At 41.9% G+C, this 13,076-nt stretch overlaps 1 long non-coding RNA gene across 1 annotated transcript in view; it reads right to left on the bottom strand.

Annotated features, from left to right (window-relative positions):
* Positions 1 to 3,696: 3,696 nt before the first annotated feature.
* LOC146783868 (uncharacterized) overlaps positions 3,697 to 13,076 on the bottom strand; it is a 69,201-nt gene continuing 59,821 nt past the window's right edge. Inside the window, exons 2-3 of the long non-coding RNA XR_014970625.1 lie at positions 5,825 to 6,069; positions 3,697 to 4,000 (exon numbers count right to left, since the gene is read on the bottom strand). This is a non-coding gene — a long non-coding RNA (uncharacterized LOC146783868). The remainder of the gene's footprint in view (positions 4,001 to 5,824; positions 6,070 to 13,076) is intronic.

Raw genomic sequence — 13,076 nt, 5'->3', positions numbered from 1 at the left:
GTGAAACAACACTTATCTTTACTCTCACAAGACCTGGATCTTAGGAACCTTTTACTAGGACCTAGGAAACAAAGTCAAACACATTTCATAAATGCAGGCATTTATGCTGCCGATAATGAAATCTGGAAGATTTCCCAAAAAGAAGCCGCAGAGAGAATAAGGGAAATAGACCATATAAACTTAGAAAAAGCTTTTGCTCTGGTGGATAATGGATTAACAACTTTGACCTCCAGAGTATATTCATTGGGCAACATTGTATCTTCTGCTATTGACATACTGGAACAGGATTTAGCCATATTACAACACGGCCAATCACAGTTACATTCTATTATGTTATTGAGCTGGACGCTACAATCTTTGCGTGCAGGCCTTGTGCCTTGGCGTTTTATAAACAGTTCGTCCCTGTTTTCAGAATACAATCTAACTGATACACAGATTGAAATGGCACAAAGGGGAGCTAAATATACAATGCTGCAAATTGAAAAACTGGTCAGACTACCATTTACAGTAGCTGAATTACCATCAACTGAGTGGCTAATCCATGGCCAAATCATTCTCCCGGTCACTACATTTCAGTTTCACTATTGCCTTGAGCAAAGGCAGGCAGGCAGATATGAAAAATTGGGCAAAGAATACATTAAGAAATTCTGGGATTTACCATATAGATTTTGATGCCGGAGTGGGGATCGAGAAGTGTTTCTTAGTGGTACCAACTGCAAGAACGCTTTTAGCGGTTCTCTCATATGCCAAGATATCGTTTTGTACGGAGCCTGTAATGGTTCAGTTTCAAATCTGTCTTGCCACATGAAAGGAACACCAGCTGTCTTAATATCGCCAGTGTTCGAGTTACTTACAAATGGGAGTTACATGATGCTGAACGATCAAGGTTGTTGTGGCATGCTTCCAGGCGTTGCGTACCTGGTCACCGTGAACACCAGGGTTACTTGCTGTATGCAAGTATTGTTTCCTACGACAAATACAGTCAGGGAGGCGCTAGTATGGCCTTCACTGAATGTTTTTTTGATACATTTTGATGCTTTGAGCAGAATGAAAGCCATGCTTTTACAGAAAACCGTGCCACTGACCTCCGCTCGAGAAACCTTTGAACTTCAAGTTGCAAGGACCTCGACCGAGATACAGGCGCTAATTCAAACAAACTGCCCCCTACATTTCGTAGAAATGGTGGGACGTATCTTTAATATGTCAGATACAAGTGACATTATACACCTGTTTAAGACCATAGGGTCCGGATTCCTTAGCACTTTCCAGACTATCCTTGGAGTTATTCCTAACTTCATATACTCCGTGTTTGGAAGCATTTGTGCGGGTCTACCTCTGATACTGCTCGCTGTAGCTGGAATCCTGATTATCGTCTACCTGCTGCGCAATGAATGGACCATCCGCCAGCGAGATTGCAAAAGCTCTCCTGGAAAGACATTACCGTGAGCGCATGATACAGCATCTCGGTGCACCTTGCCTATGAGAACTAAGTGCTTCTTGGTTCTTATCCTTCAGACCAGTCTTTGAGGACTGCATCGTACTTGTCTTCCGATGCCTGTTCTGCGGAGGCGAATGCGAGTTGGACTTCTGTCTGACACCTCTGACGGAGACGCCAGCGGACTTAGACTCCAGGCTGGAACCTTTGTGGTCCCATGTACGACTCTGTCCCCAGCGTATTCCCATATTGACGCATGCCTTCCTTGAGGAACCGCAGGTGCCTTTCACAACTGAATTAAATTTCAGCTCCAGCATTGACACCGAGGTTTCGTATCCAGTACCGGAAGCCTACACACCAGCTGTTGGCAGCGAGGAGTTTCATCTATGCACACTTGACGTGCTATGCAAGGTATTGCAATGTTTGTCCCCTGCTGTAGCAGGCAGTAATAATATTATGTCTCCCAGCCTGGACATTTAATCTGAATCTGGCTCACTGTGTGCCGGGAACGAATATGGAACTTTTTCCTTCCCTCTATATTTCTAAAATAACTTTTTCAAATTGACACTTTCTATCACGAAGCATGTCCTTCTAAGTACGCTTGCAGTAATTCAACTTGTGTGATCGAACTCGTTTAGAACTGTGATTTGCGGAACTTTACGACAATGTCAAACCTTACCAAAGAACATTCTTTCTCGTTTTTTAAACTGTTTTTAAATGATTTTTTAAACATTTTTACAAACATTATAAATGACTGCTTGATAATTTTATACACTGACACTGTTATGAAAATGTGTATCCCAGAATGTGTATTATTATTGTTAAGTATAAGGTGGAGTGGGAGTTGTATTTCATATCGGTACCCTAATATAGGTCCAGGGAACATCGTACACTTTCCCTACATCAGCTCCCGTTATTTCATATGAACGAGCCTTATATGGACATAACTCCAAATAAGGACAGAATGCCTTATAGGGACATCACGCCTTATAAGGACTGTAGGCCTTTATGGACTAAACGTTTCACCTAGTTCCATGCCGAGGGTGGGTTTTTCCCAATCGATATTGCTAAGGCGTCATCCTTAGCATATATGAATAATTGATGAGTACACTCTCCAGGAGGCATACTACACCTCTCCCATCGACGCACAAGGTTTAATCCCCAACGTCATCCTCACACTGAACAATGGGTAACACACGTACATAGACTGTATAAATACAGCACCTCTTGCTATCAGAAGGAAGGAGGGAAACGAGACTTCAAGACCGACACACTGACCAGAGACGCTGCAGCTCCGGCATGCCATCGCTCCAGCTGACAGTGGTCTGACGATCCCTTGCGGAGTATCCAGCTCAAGTCCAGGACGAAGTCCCACACTCTCACTATTCAGGTATAGGGGTTCGACTCAATCCTAGCGGGATTCTTGGCTAATAGGCTCTTAGACTTAGGCTCTGTAGCACCTACTCACATGCTAGGTACACTTAGGTACATCTAGTTAGGCATCTTATGAGTACGCACTTTATTTTTATAAATGCATTTCATATTCATGTATATGTTCGCGACTATTGCAAAATGGTAGAACAATACTATTCCTTTTTATTCACTGTACAGCTGGTTCTATATTTCTGCTACTGTGTTACAGTTGTAACAGCGCACTTATTCTACATGAGAACTACGGTACAATAAATTCTTATTGTAAAAACACTCGACTGTTTCTTCTCTGTATCTCTCTGAGAGCAAAACAAGCAAGCACGAGTGACTGGGTGAAAAGTAGTATATTGTTTCCACCACTCTGAGGTTATTGTGTTCTGAGGTTGTCAAAAACGAATCTCTCTGATAGCAGAGGATTCTAGTGGCACTGCGAGCTAGCTAATGCAAATCTTAGGCTAACATATGCAGCAGGGGCGCACGGAGTCAGTCTGCCACCAGACCCACAGTATATGTTATCCGTAAACAGCGTAGGCCCTGCATGACAGGGTACTATTAGGACTACACTACAGAACAACCGGAAAAAGAAGGCAAAACTCAATTAGGGAGGAGGGAACTAGGAGGTGAAGTCAGGGTCAGCCAGACAGAGGTATGGAAAGAAAAAATTACAAACAGGTAGAAGGGAAATAAAAAAGGAAAGAGAGACAATGTTATTTACCAAAGACCTAGGGAACCACAACACCAGGAGGAGGATTGATTTATAGCTTATCTTTTAAAAAGTTTGACTTGTACTCTGTGGCATCTCTGGAAGCGATTTTATTTTAGGTGGGGGATCACACAATAAGTCACATATAAAACTGTCAAGGCTACTTGCAAATGTCAATCATGAGGAGCGTGTGCATGTGTCTGTGACCTTATAATTGGAGTTCCATGACCTTATAAAGGAACTCAGCCTTCGGACTCTTTCCACTGTCTGGTTAGGGATCTCCTTGGTGATCTGTAATATCCTTATGATGTACTACAGGGGGTACTTTGTACCAAATATTGTTGGTCTATAGGTCCTTCTGCTATATACTGTGCTGAACTCAGAATGTTAGTTTCCACCCAACCAGCTCTCATTTGTTCTCATAGGTGTCTCTGCAAAAAGAAACAATTAAACATTAATCAGAAAACTGTCATATATAACAAAATTAAAGTGCAACAAGGCACAGCTGATCCTCAGCACTCTGTCTTTACCCATGACACATGAACAGTGGCATGAACTGCCACTTTTTGCAAAGCGTGCAATGTAATTGGAATTATGCTCACATTCCTGTTGTAAAGTCAGTCACTTCAACCTTTGTCCATGTGGGGACTGGTAAAAGTGTAGCATAACAGTACATCTCTTGTTTCAAGTGTAATGCCTTCAATAAAAGTAAAAGGTTCTGGATTTAAAAGGTAAGTACTAATGTTTAAGGTTAGTTTGCTTACAGTATTCAATAAATATTTTTCCAATTTCACAAATGTATTGTTTAGTTTTAAAGAAACCTTACAATATACACACTATTCTTAATAAATCTATGATACATAAATATAATTAAAAGACTAAAAGGTCATCCGATGCCTCACGCCTCACTGCTTGCCTAATAGTAACATGTATTTATTTTCTAACAATCCAGATACAATATTACTGCACCCCAAAACAAAGCACAACTTCCTAATACATTTTCGGCTGAATCAGATAACATCATTTAACATTTGAAATTTTCTGAAGCTGTCACTAACGAGCTCAGACTTCCAATACCAAGACACTTTAAAATATCAAATGCTCCACAATGACAATAATAACTTGGCACAACAGAAAAACCTGCAATTTGCTGGGCAACCTTGATATTTCTCATGTGCACAGGGGGCTGTACTTTTACAATTGTAATGTTAAATATAACTTCTTGTCATGGTGGTTTGCTCTGCAGGGGTGGCCTCCTGGGTCTCTATGTCCACCTTGCACTTGAGCTCCTTGCCTGGGGATATCTCCCTCAGGTCTGTGCTCAAGCTTCTGCACAGAAGTGATAGAGATGTCAAGCCTTCTTATAGGGATTGTTAGAAGTGCTTTTTGGTAGCCGGAATTTAGTTTGATCCCTCAAGCCTAGAAATAAAATGCTCGCTGGATCATTGTAAATCTTGGTGACTTCATTATAAATAGGGTCAAGCCCAAGACCGCTCTGTTCGTTACTTTAGAATATCCTGGTAAACTGTTTTGTTCACAAGTATTTGACAACAGGAGTTGGGGAGAAAGGCACAACACATACACTACCGAGAAGACCTTCCTAAAATTTGATGTGATAATCGTTTTTTCTATCCATAGAGAGACTATGGATTTTGGCTGCAGGTGTGCCTTGGCCCCTATGGTGTGCCTCCTGAAGGCGTAGGTAGAAATCTTGATAGCACCAAATATCATGGACACAATATCGAGGGACAACATTATGAAAGGTAAGTAAATATAGATTTTCTATATCTAACTCCACATATATGTACCTTGACGACATATTTATCTTTAAGATGTATAGATATGGGGTTAGGAATAGTACATTTATACTGCCTCTATATCTACTTTTCGACATTTTGTCTCTCGATATTCTGTTCATAATATTAGTATATCCTGATAATCCTCTGCTTGATGTTCAGTAGCACAATCCCCCCGTTGGAGTGAGAGGGCAGTGGTGTAATCAGCAATACCCCAGAACATGAGTCACAGTCTGATTTGCATCTTACAATAGCTGCAGACCTTTTATGTACATTCAGAACTTTCAGAACTGCAATACTGGCACTGATATAAATCTGTGAAGTAACAGAACATTTGAATATCTAAGAGGGACTGATCATTCGATCTTGTCTCTGCTGTGGTGCCTTGAAGAAGAGTTAAGGTTAGTGCATCCTAATTATAATAATAATAATCCACATTTGTAAAGCGCGAACAATTACCCGTAAGAGTCTCTAGGCGCTGGGGGCCGTCGGGAAGATTAAGCAAGCTATTGCCCAGAGTCACATGGTGCTAGGCTAATCTGCCGCCGGGGATTAAACCGTGATCCCCACATTCCGGAGGCAGTCACTCTGGCCGCGGCACCACACCTCTTCAGACCTTAGTAACAATCTTCACAGTCTTCGTGTTTCTTTGATAACATCCCTGCAGCTTATCTGATTGTGTTCTCTCCCTAGATTTGATTAACCTGCAGAAAAGAGAGCATACATACTAGTGACATTGCAGGAAACATTTAAATAAATATATTTGATATTGTTTTTATAACAACCTGTTTTATTGTATTTCAAACTTTTGCACTTGTTTCAATCAGATTGGTGTACACTATATCTTTCACTTACATTATTCTTCATTGATGATGATATATGTATTTGAATATTTCATTGTTATCATTGTGCTGACATTTTCTTAAAGTCTTACCCGGGTGCGATCATATGGCCACATTGAAAAGGAAACCAATTATTAAAACGTACAACAAAGTAAATAGGGGGTTTGAAATTTTCCACAAATATATTTGATATTCTTTATAATAGTGACAGAGTCAAAGACTAACATCTCATCAGTATTTTTGTTTACTTGAAGTATCCTTCCTAATTACCTTCCCCTCACCTGGCCACTCCAAACCTCTGTTTCAATACAGAGTAGTGCTGCTGTGTAATCTACAGGGAGGTTGTGTTCCTGAGGATACATGCCTTGGCAACTTATTATTACATCATGTGTGTCCCCCAGATATTAATGTATGTAAAATAAAATATGGGCCTGATACAGATATTTTTCAGTGAACAAGTATGACTTCTGTTTTTGGATTTCTCATGAGTAATTCACACTTATTTGTGTAAAAGAGTGCTTTGTTGTGTGAATGAAGCCATACATTATTTCACCTTACACGAGACACTTACTATGAGAAAAATGTGCACTGTTATAAAAAAAATAAGATGTGCCATTTTCGAGGCTAGTTGGCAGCCCTCATAATTTTCATAAAGGCATTAGAGGGCCATGAGATGCGGAAACTGAGTTGCCACTGAAAAAAGTCTTTATAGTGCATTTGGTCCGAGGAAGGATGCCCCCAAATCTCCGGAAAACTCTACTATGTCAATCTTATCCCACTCCATACAAGACCTTCCGCCCATATCTCCTAAAGACATGGATGTCTTGTCGGCCAAGTTCAAAATAAGGCTCTCCCGACGATCCTTTAAAACCTGACCTCTTCAGGATATTTCACGACTGCCTCTTGACTGAGGGCCGGGAGTTGATAAACAGGTCACTCCAAACTGCAGTGATCCCTAAGTCATGGAAACACACTAAAGTTATTCCTTTGTTTAAAAAAACCTACACTTGATGCGTCTCTGCCAGAGAACTTCCACCCAATTTCTCTGCTCCCATACTTAGCTAAAATTATGGAGTCCTATGTAAACATTGCTCTGACCAAATACCTGGAAGTAAATGAGATTCTGGACAGGTCACAAAATGGCTTCCGGCCCAGACACAGTACCGAATCTGCACTACTTGTGTTGGAGCAAGGACTCGTATAAAAGAGACTTGCTCGGAAGCAATCCTCTCATATAACATGTAACACCGTATTAATTGCGTATTGTATAAAATAATATGCACCACATTCCATATTTTAGCAAAGATGAAGCTTGCTTACCTGTTTTACTAATAAGTAACCCGAGTGAAACTTAAAATGGCTGCTAACACGAGAAACTGTACTGCGCATGTGTCAAATGCATCTACGCAGGATGATGTTCTTTCGCTTGAAGGGAAATTTCTGCACCTGTGCAAATGCATCTAAAATGGCAGTTTAAAAGCTCACATGCTAAGCATCTGCTTCGCTGAAACTAAAATAAGCTATTTACTAAGTGCTAATGCGGGAAGAGCCTTTATAAGTAAATGGGATTAGAATAGAGATAGGTGGTATACAGTGAAATCATTTTATTTTAAAATTATTATGTTTCTTTTTGACCTTTTTATTAGTTTGTATTTGGGCCTCCGAGTAAGACAGAAGTCCATACCACACGTGACTTTCACGCAGGCGCAGTAATAACAAGCCAAGAAGCCATGATGTTGTTTTTTGAATCCCGTCCATGGCCATCTTTGCAACATGTTCTGGGAACCTGCTAGACATCCTGAATGTTGAATAGAAATTAATGTCATACGCATACTTTTGTTTGATAAAGATGTGAGGGTGGGAAATAAAGCTTGGGAATAAGAATTAAGGGGCGGGAACATTAAACAAAGAACTAAAGAAAATTATTAAAACTTAGCATGGTTTGATGATCATCCCCCCTTGTCTGTCCAATCAGAGTTAAGAATTTCATGAAGTTGAAACATTAATGGGTGGTACATATCATTAGAAAGGTATAATTGAGGTAGTTTAGTTAGAACAGTGATCGCAGCAAGACCAGAATGCTGAGAGACCGGGATGCTGTCCGAGAGGTGAGCGAATGCTGAAGAAGAATCAATTTGCAGACTTGGAATTTTAAGCCAAATAATTAGAAGAAGTTCGCGGAAGTATCGAGGAGGGTATAAGGAAATCGATTAGAAGAAGATCGCGAAAGAATCGAGGAGGAAGATAGTGTCAGAGGGGGGTGAGACGCAGGCGTCGGATCTAGAAGAGGTCCTCTATCCTGTCCTGAAACCTGTCCTGAAATCTTTGTCACCTGATCTATCCCAGGGGACCCTTCCAGCTCCTTGGCCAAGGGGTTGGTTTGCACACCATTCTAGGTACATATACTTCTGTGTAGTATGTCCTGGTACTGCTCTCTCTATCCTCTCTTTTCTGTGTACTGTCATTGTGAAATCTCGTTTAATATAGATGACTGGGATTGGATTAATTGACTTTTTCTTCCTTGGGAAAACGGAGTTCGTACTGTATTTTCGACTTTGGCTCACATGAATTTAACTAGATAAACATTTAAAACTTCTCCCAAATCTGTGGTTATTTCAAATATAGAAAGGAAATTCACTTTATGTCATTTCACTATCAACTAGCTCCAACTAATAGGTCCATTGACCAGAGGAAAGAACTTTTTGATCAATGAAAGATTAGTTTAAGAATGACAGGTAACTAATCTTATAAAAAAGCATTTACAAAAATTAACCCACAGCGGTATTTACTAGCCTATGTGAATGTGTGTGTTTATGAGGATATGGTGTTTGAGTATCTGAGGCTGGTAACCCGCTGGATCACTTGCAGTCACAGAGCAGCTACGGGCCACTTTGGATGATGGCAATACCTCGGCATTGATTTTACTGGACCTCAGTGCGGCATTTGACACGGTCTCCAATAAGATTCTGCTACAACGGTTAGAGGAGATCGGGGTCAAGGGCAAGGTCCTGGCCTGGTTTGTGTCTTTTCTGACCGATCGCTCCTTTCAGGTCTCTGCCCCCCCTTTTTTGTCCAGTGTCTACCCTTTTGGTTGCAGTGTTCCCCAAGGCTCTGCCCTGAACCCCACGCTATTTAACGTATATGCCCGCCCACTGGGTCTCTTGGCCAAAGCGCGAAACATCGAAATGACATCATATGCCAATGATACCCAACTGGTATTTATCTTTTCCAATAACCCCAAACAGGACCAGGCTAAATTTCAAGAGAATCTTCTGGCCATCTTGGACTGGATGGCGGATAATTACTTGCAACTGAACTCCACCAAGTCTGAGGTGCTCCTGGTGGGCCGCGATGCCCATCAATGGAACAACCAATGGTGGCCTACGGCCTTGGGTACCCCTCCCCAACCAAAAATCGCGGTTAGGAATCTAGGAGTTCTGATGGACAGTGCCCTCCCATGTTACGCAGCCTGAAACCCATTCTGGGATTTTTCGACGCACCCATCCGTTAAACGATTGTCCAGGCTGCAGTACAGTCCTGACTAGACTACTGCAATGGGCTCCTACTCGGCGTAAACAAGACTGTAACCAAAAGACTCCAATGACAGAATGCGGCTGCACACACTCTTTTTGCCCTACCAAAGCATTACCATGCCTCTAATCTTCTTCGTCTGCTCCACTGGCTGCCGATAGAACAGAGAGTCCAGTTTAAGACTCTCTGTACTATGCACATAATCCTGCATGGCCAAGTCCCCCAAATTCTGCAAGGGCTGTGCTCACCGTATGTTCCGACTCGAGCCCTGCACTCCGCTGACCTGCATTTGGTCTGTACCCCCCGAGTGAGCAGGCTAAGAGCAGGGGGGCGCTCTTTCAGGGCCATGGCACCCGTCTTATTGAACTTTGCCCCTCTTGCTGCTCGGGGCACACAAGAACACTGGGCATTTAGGGAACTGATTAAAACCTGGCTTTTTTCTAACCTCTAGTTAAATTCCTTCCCGAAAGCCACCTGTCTGTCTCAACGCTGGGACGCCCTGCTGCTGGGGCAGCCATGCGCTTTATAAGTATGCTTAACATACTATAACATAACATGACATAGTAGATACTACTCGCTTTTGACTTCTGCAACAGCGATAGAGAACTTTAAGCAGTAACTATTTCTTTGCGCCATTTCAAAAGAAAGTTTGTTTGTTTGTTTGGAAAGGCATACTTTTAAATGCCTTACACATTTGCAACTCGAGTGGAAACATAATTGTTTTAAATTGTTAAGAACACAGACACAGATTTTTATTTACTTTTGTATTATAAAGATAATAATAGTGAGGATATAAGTTGCGAAACAAACACCAATGTTAGTGCTTCATTATTTTAATTATTAGTTTAATATGCATTGAACACTCCACTGCAACACAATAATGTCACACCCATACCACTAAAGGGCCTTGCCCAAAATTTGGCAAATCACTAGCTTATCAATATTCATGAAGGAGGAGGTAGAATTATTAGGACTGGGTCTACTCAACTTCCAAATGTAAATACCAACAAACAACAAGCATTGGCATAGCCAATAGGTCTCGCTTTTGGGACCTTACAAGTATTTAGTTATGCAGCACAATATTATTACATCAACTGCTGCATGGCTAAACACTTATAAGGTCCCAAAATGTGAGACCTATTGGCTATGACAATGCTTGTTGCTTTTAGAAGCAGACGTAACCTGCTCGAAATATGACAGTCCATGTGATTTGCTGATCGCGATCGAAACCTGGATGAATGCAAGCTGACATTCGCCTAATTAGACTAAGACAGTCAGGTAAGGATCGGATGTCTACTGAGAGTTATTACTTCTGGACTGATCCATGTGCGTAAGTTTCGAACAGAAAGGTACACATTAACCGAGATTTGACCTTTGAGTTCCAGTTCCCCCTGCTTGGGGTCGAGCGGGCAAATGACTCGATTTACACATAGGTGATGCAATGGAGAAATGTTTAATCATCGTTGTTTTAATACATTTTTTTTTATAAAATGTTGTGCAAAAGTGGATCTAAGGCGGTATAGAGAAATACATGGGTAAAGGTTCTATTATTTGAGGGGTGAGTTGCAACCGTTACACTAGCTATGAATCTCTAGATCACCTGATGTTGACAATCTATCTTAACTGGGTGCTGCGACTACTGTTATTACGTACATCATGTCGAAATGCTCTCGTTTCTGAAACTAGACAGACACAATTACACATAAAAGCAATATGAAAACAAGCATTGGCAGCACGGCCGTAAAAGTAACAGCCGCGCGACCGTTAAAGCGAAAGCGATCGCGATCAAAGTTGAAAGTGATCGCGATCGCGAGGAAGGGCGCGCTGTGTGGTTAGCACGCGAGTGGTGCGTGCACAGCCGTGATTGGCGGCTGCGCGCGTGCACGTTTGCGTGAACGCAAGCGTTAGGCCAGCGCTGGTAGCACTTTGAAATCCTGTATACAAAATGTCTCGCCTGAGGCAGCGCATGCGCTGGCTCAGGCGAGACCTAAAAAGGGAATGGAGCCACATTGAAGCCTCGCCTGACATGAGAATGCTTTTTATTTTTAAAAGGACTCGCACCCACTAGGATACTCCAGTGGCTTGCTTCATCATCGAGTCCTTACCCAGAGAACCTTGTGTGTCTGGGTAAGGGAGCTCTTTTTAGGGGAATTTCTAGTGGGCTCTGTTTAGGAAGTTTAAAATTACCTCAAGTCTCCCAATAAAAGTTGTATTAAGTTTATGTCTACTTGGGTAATGTTAAAAACAGGAGGTCTGTTGAATTGAGATAAATTCCGGGTCCCCTACATCCCCTGCACAACTGTTCCACATGTTTCAGCCAGTTAAGCCCAAGTTGGGTCTGGTGGCTTTCCTAAGGACCTCAATACAGATCTCTGTGAATTCTCTAAGTGTCGGGACACAATCCCACACACAATCCCACAGCTTGTGTCTTAAGCCAAAGCAATTTCCGATGTACGTGTTATGTTATAGTGTGGGTGGTGAAAACGACATTCATTCATGCATTTAAAAAACGTACTTACATTTTGGGTTTGATTTGCTTGATACTTGTAAAACCAAACAAAGCACATCACAACAACATGAAGGAAAGGTTAATTGTTATTGTCTGTAAATACACTAATCTAGAAACTGGATGCCATCTCACCACTTGTGACGTCTGCAGACACTACAAGACTTCATGGTGTGAGTCACAGTGCGGCAAAAAATTGTATTATCAATCATGCATGATAATCAAATGTCATGCTGTAAGCCGCAAGGGCTATGATAACTGGTATCACTGACGCGAACGGTGTGAATACCATGCACATGAAAACACAATAACATTAGGTCAGAAGTGTGAAGAAAGCACATCAAAGGGGAGATGCAGAGAGAAAGTTAAGTGAAAAATATGGCGAGGAATTTTCAAAACCTAAGCGTCCTTCCCCCGTGGGTGCCCGCTCTCATTTTGTCAATGATTCTATACCTTAGTGGTAACTAACAGAACCTACAATCCCTGCAGTCGGTACCTGCTGACAGGGTTTAAAATGCCAAAGTGCGTGCTGGATTGAGACTCTGTCACTCGTACGCCTGTACAACCAACGTCATGATTCCGCCCCTTGTGCGTAAAGTCAAACGCCGTCATGTCAATGTGTACCGATTTGCAAGCCTATCGGCATCGTTAGATGTCTAAGGAGAATCCAGATGTCTGTAGTGTCATGACACTGACTCGATACGCCGAGGCGTACGTGTCAGGTCACGTGAGATAGTTAATAAAAGTCAAGTCGCGCACGCACGTACGCCAGAACGGCTACGGCGGCGGACGATACTAAACAGGCTCTGTGTCCCCGTCTCATCATTAGTAG

This window comes from Triturus cristatus, chromosome 11 (genome assembly GCF_964204655.1).
Source record: "Triturus cristatus chromosome 11, aTriCri1.1, whole genome shotgun sequence".
NCBI lineage: Eukaryota > Metazoa > Chordata > Amphibia > Caudata > Salamandridae > Triturus > Triturus cristatus.
This window is presented reverse-complemented; position numbering and strand designations above follow the sequence as displayed.